The sequence below is a fragment of the Schistocerca piceifrons genome, chromosome 9, assembly GCF_021461385.2.
Source record: "Schistocerca piceifrons isolate TAMUIC-IGC-003096 chromosome 9, iqSchPice1.1, whole genome shotgun sequence".
Classification (NCBI taxonomy): domain Eukaryota; kingdom Metazoa; phylum Arthropoda; class Insecta; order Orthoptera; family Acrididae; genus Schistocerca; species Schistocerca piceifrons.
The window spans coordinates 70,813,946-70,826,194 of record NC_060146.1 but is presented as its reverse complement, the minus strand read 5'-3'; the positions used below and the strand labels follow the sequence as shown (position 1 = coordinate 70,826,194).

Here is a 12,249-nt window from a genome sequence, read left to right as displayed (position 1 = left end):
GAAAGAGAGTATTCCAGTCAACATTGTCAAAAGGTTTCTTTAAGTCTACAAATGCTAGAAACGTAGGTTTACCTTTCCTTTATCCATCTTCTAAGATAAGTCGTAGGGTCAGTATTGCCTGAGGTGTTCCAACATTTCTACAGAGTCCAAACTGATCTTCCCCGAGGTCGGCTTCTACCAGTTCTTCCATTCGTCTGTAAAGAATTCGTGTTAGTATTTTGCGGCCGTGACTTATTAAACTGATAGTTTGGTAATTTTCAAATCCGTCAACACATGCTTTCTTTGGGATTGTAATTATTATATTCTTCTTGAAGTGTGAGAGTATTTCGCCTGTCTCATACATCTTGCTCACCAGATGGTAGAGTTTTGTCAGGGCTGGCTCTCCCAAGGTTGTAAGTAGTTCTAATGGAATGCTGTCTACTCCCTGGGCCTTGTTCCGACTTAGGCCTTTCAGTGCTCTGTCATTACCGTATAGCGACAAAAGAATTACGGTCGTCCTCACACACGTAACACGACCAAAGCAGACGTATTGACACTCTGGACACGAAAATACAAGTAGACAGCACTCCGTGTTTACAGACTCTTGGCCCAGAATGAACAAACTTGGGAATAGTCCATTATGTTGTGTTCAGTTCTAAAGCTTGTTCCTTTGTCTGATGAAAATCATGTGGTGTATTTATTACCTTTAAAAAAATCTCATTATTTCACTGCCCCGTATGTGTATCGGGTTAATGGCACCAGAGTGTACTAGTATAGAGGCGTTTGATTGCGCTGCTGCTGACGGTCGCATTGTCAGGCGCTACTGTGTAATAACTGAGACTACACAATCCTCCAGTTCCCCGATAGCATTTGTGAGGGTACTTTTCCTTGTCACTGATTGCCTTTCTTTCAGTCCCGTGCAACCATCAAAGTGCCGTGTATGAACTTGACTTATGTAAGTCAGAAGTACTCATACACAGCATCACCGAAGGGGGCATACGTGCACCTTGTGATTTGATTCTGTATAATTCTCTGCTTCTCATAAATCTTTACTGTTGTTCTGGATTATCAGTTTTCTGATTGGTTTGATGAGGGCCACCACGAATATCTATCCGGTGCCAACTTTCTCTTCTCAGAGTAGCACTTGTAACCCACGTCCTCAACTTTTTCCTGTATGTATTCCAGTCTCTCTCTTCCTCTACCGTTTTTTCCTCTATACCCCCTTTAGTACCATGAAAGACATTTCCTGATACATCCTGAGATGCTCCCGTTCTTCTTGTCAGTGTTGTCCATATCTTCCTTTCTTCGCCGGTTCTACAGAGAACGTCCTCATTCCTTACTTTATCAGTCCACCTAATTTTCAACAAACGCCTGTACCACCCCATATGAAATGCTTCGATTCTCTTCTTCCCTGATTTTCCGACAGTCTATGTTTCACTACCATAGTGGGTTGTAGTCCAAACGAAATTTCTTCTCCAAAGTAAGGTCGCCGTTTCATATCAGTAGACTTCCCCTAGTCAGGAATGCCCTTTTTGCCAACACTAGTCTGCTTTTAATGTCCTTCTTGGTCCGTATATGATGGGTTGTTTCGCTGACTGCGGAGCAGAATTCCTTAATTTCATCTACTTTGTGATCATCAATCCTGATGTTAAGTTTCTCGGTGTTCTCATTTGGACTACGTTTCATTACTTTCGTCTTTCTTCCGTTTACCCTAAGTCCATATTCTGAACTCATTTAACTGTTCATACCATTCAGTAGATTACGTAATTAAATTACAATGAAATGAACACCCTGAGCGTTACAGGCGTTGACATACGTCAACGGGGACAGATGAAAATGTGTGCCCCGACCGGGACTCGAACCCGGGATTTCCTGCTTACATGGCAGACGCTCTATCCATCTGAGCCACCGAGGACACAGAGGATAGCGCGACTGCAGGGATTTGTCTCTGGCACGCCTCCCGTGATATCCACATTCTCAACGTGTTGTCTCGCAATACATTCGTAGTGCCCCCGCCCATTATACTCATTACTCGCGGCGCGTTGCCGATTCCCGTAAGAGTTCGGGCACTGTTTGTGCGTTCGCACAAATGGCTCTGAGCACTATGGGACTTAACATCTGTGGTCATCAGTCCCCTAGAACTTAGAACTACTTAGACCTAACTAACCTAACGACACCACACACATCCACGCCCGAGGCAGGATTCGAACCTGCGACTGTAGCGGTCACGCGGTTCCAGACTGAAGCGCCTAGAACCGCACGGCCACACCGGCCGGCTGCATTCGCACAAAAGAAGAAGATGGTCAAGTGGCCGGTGAGCCTTAACTATATATATACTAAGATGGTATCTGTTCTTTCGGACATGTCCGAAAGAAAAAAATACCATGTTAGTATATACAGGGTGTTACAAAAAGGTACGGCCAAACTTTCAGGAAACATTCCTCACACTCAAAGACAGAAATTACGTTATGTGGACATGTGTCCGGAAACGCTTACTTTCCATGTTAGAGCTCATTTTATTACTTCTCTTCAAATCACATTAATCATGGAATGGAAACACACAGCAACAGAACGTACCAGCGTGACTTCAAACACTTTGTTACACGAAATGTTCAAAACGTCCTCCGTTAGCGAAGATACATGCATCCACCCTCCGTCGCATGGAATCCCTGATGCGCTGATGCAGCCCTGGAGAATGGCGTGTTGTATCACAGCCGTCCACAATACGAGCACGAAGAGTCTCTACATTTGGTACCGGGGTTGCGTAGACAAGAGCTTTCAAATGCCCCCATAAATGAAAGTCAAGAGGGTTGAGGTCCGGAGAGCGTGGAGGCCATGGAATTGGTCCGTTTCTACCAATCCATCGGTCACCGACTCTGTTGTTGAGAAGTGTACGAACACTTCGACTGAAATGTGCATGAACCACATGTTGTGTCGTACTTGTAAAGGCACATGTTCTAGCAGCACAGGTAGAGTGTATCCCGTATGAAATCATGATAACGTGCTCCACTGAACGTAGGTGGACGAAACTAAAATGAGTTCTAACATGGAAATTAAGCGTTTCCGAACACATGTCCACATAACATCTTTTCTTTATTTGTGTGTGAGGAATGTTTCCTGAAAGTTTGGCCGTACCTTTTTGTAACACCCTGTATATAGTTAAGGCTCACCGGCCATTTGACCATCTTCTTCTTCTGTGCGAATGCACAAACAGTGCCCGAATTCTTACGGGAATCGGCAACGCGCCGGGAGTAATGAGTGTAATGGACAGGGGTACTACGAATGTAGTGCGGGACAATAAGTTGAGAATGTGGGGGTTTCGCGGGAGGCGTGCCAGAGATAAATCCCTGCAGTCGCGCTATCCTCTGTGTCCTCGGTGGCTCAGATGGATAGAGAGTCTGCCATGTCAGCAGGAGATCCCGGGTTCGAGTCCCGGTAGGGGCACACATTTTCATCTGTCCCCGTTGATGTATGTCAACGCCTGTAAGCAGCTAAGGGTGTTCATTTCATTGTAATTTCATTCTAACGAGCTGCATGGTCACCGATGGTATCGGTTCTTTCGGACATGTCCGAAGGACAGATACCATCTTAGTATATAAGATTATGTAATTGTTTGATGTGACCCGCCACCAGTTCGTCTCTTGTGGCAACCTCTTCCTCTCAGAGTAGCACCTGCAACCTACGTCCTCAATTATTTGCTGCATGTGTTTCAATCTCTGTCTTTCTGTACAGCTTTGCCCTCTAGAGCTCCCTTTAGCACCATGGATGTTTTAACACATGTATCACACTGTCCTATTTGTCAGTATTTTCTACATATTCCTCTCCTCTATGATTCTGCGCAGGACCTCCGGACCTCCTCATTCCTTACCTCATCAGTCCATCTAATTTTCAACATTCGTATGTAGCACGACATCTCAGATGCTTCCGTTGCTTTCCGTTCCGGTTTTCCCACACTCCATGTTTCACTACGATGCAATGCTGTGCTCCAAACGGACATTCTCAGAAATTTCTTCCTCTAATTCAAATGGTTCAAATGGCTCTGAGCACTATGGGACTTAACTGCTGAGGTCATCAGTCCCCTAGAACTTAGAACTACTTAAACCTAACTAACCTAAGGACATCACAGACATCCATGCCCGAGGCAGGATTCGAACCTACGACCGTAGCGGTCGCGCGGTTCCAGACTGTAGCGCCTAGAACCGCTCGGCCACTCCGGCAGGCTCTTCATCAAATTAAGGCCTATGTTTGGTACTAGTAGACTTCTCTTGGCCAGGAATGCTCTTTTTGCCATTGCTATTCTACTTTCGATGTCCTCCTTGCTCCGTCCGTCATTGGTTATTTTGCAGCCTAGGTAGTTTAATTCCTTAACTTCGTCTATTTCGTGCCCGTCAGTCCTGACGTCCAGTTCTCACTTTTCTCATTTCTGCTACTTATCATTGCTTTCGCCTTTGTTCTATTTACTGTCAATCCCGATGTTATCGTTTTTCTCATTTCTGCTACTTCTCATTACTTTCGCCTTGGTCCTGTTTACTGTCAGTCCACATCCTGTACTCGTTCTATTCGGGAGATCATGTAATTCTTCTTCAGCTTCACTGAGAGCAGCAATGTCATCAACGCATCGTATCATTGATATCCTTTCACCTTGAACTTCAATGCCACTCTTGAACCTTTCCTTCATTTCCATCATTGCTTCTTCGATGCACAGACCGAACCCGTTTTAATTAGACCATTTCGGCTATATATCGATAGATAAACGCAAGTATAGCGTAGTTCACAAAAAGGAGCTCTGGGAAAGTGGCTCTTATATTACTCGATCCTCAAAGATTAAAACCATAGGAATGTACAAACCAGAAACTTTCTATAAATGAGTACTCACACGTACTACTATGTTTTACGGACAGACTGTTGAATGTAGTGAATACACCGGCAGCGGGGAGAAAGGAGTCTATGGAATATGAGTGTGGAACACTTATAACAAGCATATTATCTGATAGTGAGAAAATTGTCGACTGACTCCTGCTTCTTTAGAAAGGGTGAATAGCGAAACTGTATTTGGTCAGTAATGACCAGGTCAGGGTTCTTTTATTGGAGTTGATCAACAGGCAGAATTTCGAGTAACATAAGTTTTTCTGCCTTTAGTCCATGTACGGAGAACATCAATGTCATAAACATAACATTTACTCACAGCGTGTTCAGGAAAGGTGAAACCTTTCCTTTTTCAGACTCCAGCTTCTTTCATGATCAGTCATTCTTCTATTTATAGTTCGACCTGACTGACCTGCACATTGCAGGAACTAATACAAATTATTCTCTGCTCTAAAGGTAGAATTTTCTCTTAATAGCTGAACACTATGCTGGCAACAGTATTCCGACTATTAAAAGATGGAGTATATTTCCTGGATTTTAGCTTGCTGACAAGTGCCTGTGAAGCCGTACGTACATGCACCATGTGGGGCTCTTTGTTATCACTATCTGAGGAGTATGCAGAAGTTCTATTGTCCTCCGTCTCTTCTTTCTACTAAGTACATTTTTAAAAACTGTAAAAAGGTTGAATTTTTTTAGCGTTTGCACAAAAACAGTGAGGCAGTTCCCTGTTTTAATTCAAATCATAGAGCTAAAAATAAAAAATAAAAACATGTACATTAAAAAACATATCTCAAAAGGCGACATTCCTTTTAGAAACAGCACTGCCCTTTCAGTTAACAGCTGAAGGACCTGCACTGGGAGAAAACGTTTGGTGAGGAGAAGATAATATGACAACACATCATTATTTATGGCAAATAAGCTAGTTTGGTAACGTACTCTTCTGTTCCCAGCGAAGTTGACTGTGGTGATTCCCAAAACCATTGGAATAACTGATTTCGTTGGCCGCCCTCAAACACTGCCACCAGATTGACGGATTTTGGTGTCTGTTGACATCTAGCCACCGTAACTTCCGTGTAATACAAACCACAACCGTCGTAATAGGGTATAATGTCCATGAAGAGGTAGGGACAGGAGCATCTGTCGTACATACTCAACGAAATCAAGCACGTCAATGGTAATATGGTGATGGGATAGGGGACTCACTGATATCAAAGCATTCCCCCCCCCCCCCCCCCCCCTGTCGGAGGTTCAAGTCCTCCCTCGTGCTTGGGTGTGTGTGTGTTGTCCTTAGCGTAAGTTAGTTTAAGTTAGATTAGGTAGTGTGTAAACTTAGGGACCGATGACCTCAGCAGTTTGCTCCCATAGGACTTACCACAAATTTCCATTCTGATGGGAACAGAAAGGTATTACACCCACATCGTTGTTCCTGTATACTATTAAACGTAGTTTCTAACCAGACACTGAAACGGGTAACAACCATATTGCACTGTACAATGAAATTTGCAACACTAAAGTAAATTTCGAACATAAATCTCAGCCGTTAGAACACAAAGGAAATGTAGAATCAAAAGCATCGCTTCTTAGTTCCAAAAACAACCGCACTCGGTATTCGTCGATTACAGCTCCATCTAGAACGAATGGAAAACAATGGTTTGAGTAAAGCGTACGTATTTTGCGGCCTAGAATACGAAGATTCAATAAAAATCTGGGTTTCCCATTTTAAAATACAAAGCTGACCCCTCCCATGCAAGAGGGGTGGTTAGGAGGTGACCACATCTAGTACAGACGGAAGACCACTTTACTGGTATTAACTTTTCATCTAGAATATTTTTCACATACGACGTGCCGTTTTCTGGATATTTAGTTGTTTCAGGCTAAAACAAACACACTGTATATTACTGTACTTAAGTCAATACAAAACATATATCATTATATGCCTTATGGGAAATGCACAGCTATTATGAAAACCCAGTGATGTGGGATATGGCTTCATTATGCATGTTGCGAACGAAGGAACTGTGACAACAAGATGTGTGAGTGTTTTTATACTAAGTGTTTCTTCTCTGAGTCATGACAACATTTTATTTTAACAGGAATATAATATTAGCTTTCTATATTCAAAGTTACTGCTAGTTAATGGTTTTTCCGTATCAGTTACGAACACACAGTCGTTAATTTATGAGGTGAAAGTGTTTGACGTTACCGTTATACGCTACAAGGAAAAGATATGAACGTGAGTAAGCAGGTACTACTGAATAATTAATGAAACGTTATAAGCTGTTTCATAGCAGCTCTCGTTATTTTCCAGTTACGTAGTTGAACAAATATGTTTCCTACTGCATATGTATTGAGATTCTAGTACTGGCAACTTCAAAGCTCTTAAACACTGGCCTACTACATTTGAGAAAGGAAGTAGGAAGGTTTCTCGTGGCAATATAATTTAAGGTTGAATGTAGCTTTCAATAAAGGAAATAACCAACTCTATCTCAGTGTCTTTTAGTGCATTTGCACAAAGGATGACTGCAAAATTCGGTAGAGAGTAACTTTAATATTTCGCCTTACCTAGTGGGTGAAAGAGTGAAAATGGTAGTTTTTAAATTGCGTGTTTGGGGCATCGTAAATACCAGCCAACACATCACACGGGGGACTTGTGCTTTTGAGATCGTGACTGCAAGATGACACGCGATCTTCTAGTTTCTCTCGAGTCAGGACCGTATCTCTGAGTATAGAATATTTTAATAGATCTAGAGTCACAGCTCTACAATTAGTCCAAATTGGCTTTGGTAATTCTAAAATAGATCACGAATAGGTCTTTGGTCACTAGCGCTAAGTCCATCGTAAATTCCTTTGCTGATACTGTATCATTTCTGCTTAAGTTTCACTTCCAAATTTAGCATTTATGCTTTCTTTTTTTTTTTTTTTTTGCAATTATATTCATCGCTCGGTTCGAATGCAATAACTAGAATGATAACATCAGCGTCCGTACTTACAGTAGTGACCAAATTAATTGGGACAAAACGATTAAAGTTTTACTGTGCACATTTATTACTGTATGTCTTACTCAGTTAGTAGCTTACTGAATATTAATAACTAATGCGTCCTCTTTTGCTTTAATGGGGTTCTGAAAATGTTGCGACGTACATTCGACCAAGTTAGAGCAAATGTTACGTAGTTCGTCGTAATAAAACTATACCTTCACCACATTTATCAATATCTTTTATTGAACTGTCCATTTTAGCAAGAAATATTTTCACAATACCCTACAAATTCACGATGGTATTTAAGTCTGGTGAATTACCAGGCTACTGAAGCACTTTAATATTGGTTCCTTCCATGAACGTCTTGACTGCGTTAGGAGGAGCAGGAGGCGGAAATTAGTGCTTAACGTCCCGTCGATAACGAGGTCATTAGAGACGGACCACAAGCCCGGATTAGGGAATGATGAAGAAGGAAAGCAGCGATGCCTTTTCACAGGAACCATCCCGGCATCTGCTATAAACAATTTAGGGAAATCTATATCTGTATGGTCGGACGCGGGTTTGAACCGTCGTCGTCCCGAACGCGAGTCCATTGTGCCCACCGCTGCGCTACCCTGTTCGGTGACTGCTTTACAAGTGTGGTACAGAGCCTAATCACGCTGAAATGTTCCTCTGTCATCTGCAAAGGAATGGCACAACCTTGCGCCTAAGGATTTCCATGTATTTGATCGAATTCATCATGCCTTCCACTTTAAGTAGGATCCCACGGCTACTTGCAGTGAAGAAGCCCCAAAACATTTTTTTGGATGGGCATTTTACGGTCTGTTCGGTTCAAAATGCTCAACTCTCACCGCCTCATGGGTGCTTTGCCTCGCAACCCTTTCTCTGTAATCCTGAACAATAAAATGTAGCACATCCCTGAAAATTACGCGTTTCCAGTAATTGGAGGTCCTAGATTCATACATTTGGGTCCATGCAGACCATGTCTTGTTCAAGGCAGCTGTTAACAACTACTACTGTATTGTCTCTCGTGCCTTTCGTCACAATCGAGAAATCTACACCGTACCGTTGAAGAGTCAGTTTCAGCCAAGTAGACAATAAACCTCTCTGAAGGTCCTTACTTGTCTTGTCAGGATGAATTCTACTGTTTCCAAGAAGATTTTTGCAGTACTATGGACGATTTTTCGTTTTCGCCCACAGTTGCCTATTATCTTGAGAGACGATGAGTCAAAATGGTTCAGATGGCTCTGAGCACTATGGGACAACATCTGAGGTCATCAGTCCCCTAGAACTTAGAACTACTTAAACGTAACCAACCTAAGGACATCACACACATCAATGCCCGAGGCAGGATTCGAACCTGCGACCGTAGGGGTCGCGCGGTTCCAGACTGAAGCGCCTAGAACCGCTCGGCCACGTCGGCCGGCTATGGGCCTAGACGTGAGTCAGTATCACTACAGTATCACTACATGTCCTAATAAGCCTTGAACACTAGATTTTCGCACACTAACAACATAGGCAATGTCTCTTTTACTCACAGATGTGTGTTCATGTAGAGCAATTATTTTTTCCCGCTTCTTAGGTGAAATCTACGGACACCATTCACTGAATGCTGGCCCCTATTTTGACCGGACCAGAGGTGGGGAATCTTCCTACACGTCGGTAAGGGGGCCTGAAGATGGCGTAATATATCGCCGAAACTGTCTGCTCAGTAAAATAACAACTGGAAATTTAGAAGGTTGAAAGGTATTTTGATTCGACATTCTTTACTGGTAGCCGAGGTCCTGCAACCGTCTGTATACACATGGACGTACAGAGTCCTAGGTGAAATGTCCATTTTAACACTAAGTTTTCCAGTCGAGAACACAAAAATAACACAACGCTGTTGTTACACATACAAGCACTGAAGTGAACTGGAGGGGACGCACAACTGTTGTTCATAGTCGAGGCAATTATACTCCACCAAGAGTCCAACAACTCGACGGATAAATTAGGTTGTAGCTAACCAACTTCAGTTCCATGTAAAATATTAGCTTGTCCTAATTAATTTTCACACTACTGTATAATATCAGTTGGCAGCATATTAAAAACTGTTGTTCATAGTCGAGGCAATTATACTCCACCAAGAGTCCAACAACTCGACGGATAAATTAGGTTGTAGCTAACCAACTTCAGTTCCATGTAAAATATTAGCTTGTCCTAATTAATTTTCACACTACTGTATAATATCAGTTGGCAGCATATTAAAAACTATTGACACTGAATTTTGAATCTGGCGTGTGGAAATAGCAGCACACGACGCCACTGTTGCCTCAGTCGTCGAACCATTGCCTGTGACGTCACATTCCTTGCGTATAGTAACTCAGCCTCAGGCAACCAGCAACTGGGACCGTGTACCATGATCCGTTATCCGGGGTTTGCCGTTTATTAAAGCAAGTCAACGAGATCTGAACAAGAAAAACATTTTTATATCGCTTATTGGTTTTTTTCAGCCCTGCTAACGACTTGCTAATGTGAAACGTACTCTTGCGGCCCCATGTAGTAAGCATTGCTTCACGCAGTGGAGAATGGCAAAACAGAGGCAGCCGGCGATCGCGGCATTGCGAAGTATGCACAGCACAGATAGCCTTGCTGACAGTTGCAGTCCACCAACCGGCTGACGCAAGGACGCACACAGACCGAGCACCGAGCGAAGCCTGGAGAGTGCTGAGTAAGGGGAAGTGAGGCCAGCACACTAAGTTACTCTGCAATATACAGTGGGAGTAATAACAAGAAGCTGCCACCGAGGGTAAAAAACGTCCTCCTGCCGGATATAAATAGCGGAGCGCAGGCAGCAACAGACAGAAGCCATTAGGAAGCAGTTCGGATCTGAGGACGAACGTGGTCCGTGTGCGAATGTTCAATCTTCGTAGGTGACGATTCTGGAAGTCTGTTCCAGCTCTCAGGAGTCATCCGTTCGCCACCAGCCGTCAACTTCAGCTCTGGAGGTCGACCCGAGTCCGGTCGGCGCCATGGCTGACTAACTCCAGCGAAAACTTCCAGCAGGACCGGCCGCAGCGCGGTCACAGGCAGCGCCGGGTACTGACGCCCGGACTTAACGGCATGCCCGGCCCCACGGCGCGTGGTCCGTCCATGACGGGAGCTCGCGGACATCCCGACTGACGGCTTCCCAGCCGCCGGTGCAGCAGGTGGCGGCAGCTGAACTCACGGCGACCCGGCTCCGTGGGCGTGCCATACTGGGCTGCCGAGCGGCGACGAGTTCATCTCAACCACGGGGCGTCCTGACTTCAGCGGAGCACTGGTGGCGCGCGTTGCGCGCATTGTCTGAGAATCTATACAGCAGCAGCCAGACAGAAGGATCTGCAGGGCTGGGCAGCGACGACGAGGGAGAAATTGTAAAGAAAGCTCAATAAATAATTGTAAAACTCCACGCCGTTTCAGTCTTTGGCGCTGCCACTGTGTCTGCTGCTAACAAGTACTGCAGAAGTCGTAACAAGTGGCCATCTGCCATAACACTACCTAATTGATCAGTGATTGGGAGTCCCCGTTAATCTGTAGGCTCCGCTGCAACGGGCTGGGTAAATCGGCTCAAAGGTAGAAAAAAGCAGCACATACTACATCCAACAGGCCAATCTACATCTTCATCTACATCTGCGTACATAGTCCTCAAGTCACCGTACGGTGGGTGGCAGACGATACCCCCTGCACAACTCCTTTCTTGCTCCAGTCGCAGAGAGTCCGACGGAAAACCACGGTCTGTGTACTACCGCATGGGCCCAAGTTTCTCTTATCTTCGCGATCCGTACACATGTACGTTGCCGACAGTAGGATCGTTCTGCAGTTAGCTACAAATTCCGATTCTCTAAATTTTCTGAATAGTACTCCTCGAAGAGAACGTCGCCTTCTCTCCAGCGATTCCCATTTGAGTTCCTAAAGCATCTCCGTAACACTTACGTGTTGTTCAAACCTACCGGTAACAAAGCTAGCAGCCAGCCTCAGTTTCTTCGATGTCTTCCTTTAATCCGAACTGGTGCGGATTCCAAACGCCAGAGTGGTCCTCAAGAACAGGTCGCACCAGCGTCCTGTATGTAGTCTCCTTCACAAATGAGTCGTGCACCACTAAAATTTCCCTAATAAACCTAAGTCGACCATTCGCCTTCCCTACCACAATTCTCACACGCTCGTTCCATTTTATATCGCTTTGCAGTTTTATGCCCAGATATTTCAACGACCTGACTGTGTCAAGCAGATAATCCTGTAGTCTAACATTACAGGTTTGCTTTTCCTACTCATCCACATTAAGTAACATTTTTCTACATTAAGAGCCTGCTGCCATTCATCGCAACGACTAGAAATTTCGTTATTTTGTATCGCCCTACAGCCACTGATCGTCTTCATGTTCCCATACACCACAGATATGTCACAA

At 44.1% G+C, this 12,249-nt stretch overlaps 1 non-coding gene across 1 annotated transcript; it reads right to left on the bottom strand.

Moving 5' to 3' along the window:
* Positions 1–1,820: 1,820 nt before the first annotated feature.
* Trnat-ugu lies at positions 1,821–1,894 on the bottom strand. The gene has a single exon. It is a non-coding gene; the product is annotated as a tRNA-Thr (tRNA).
* Between the last annotated feature and the right edge of the window lie 10,355 nt (positions 1,895–12,249).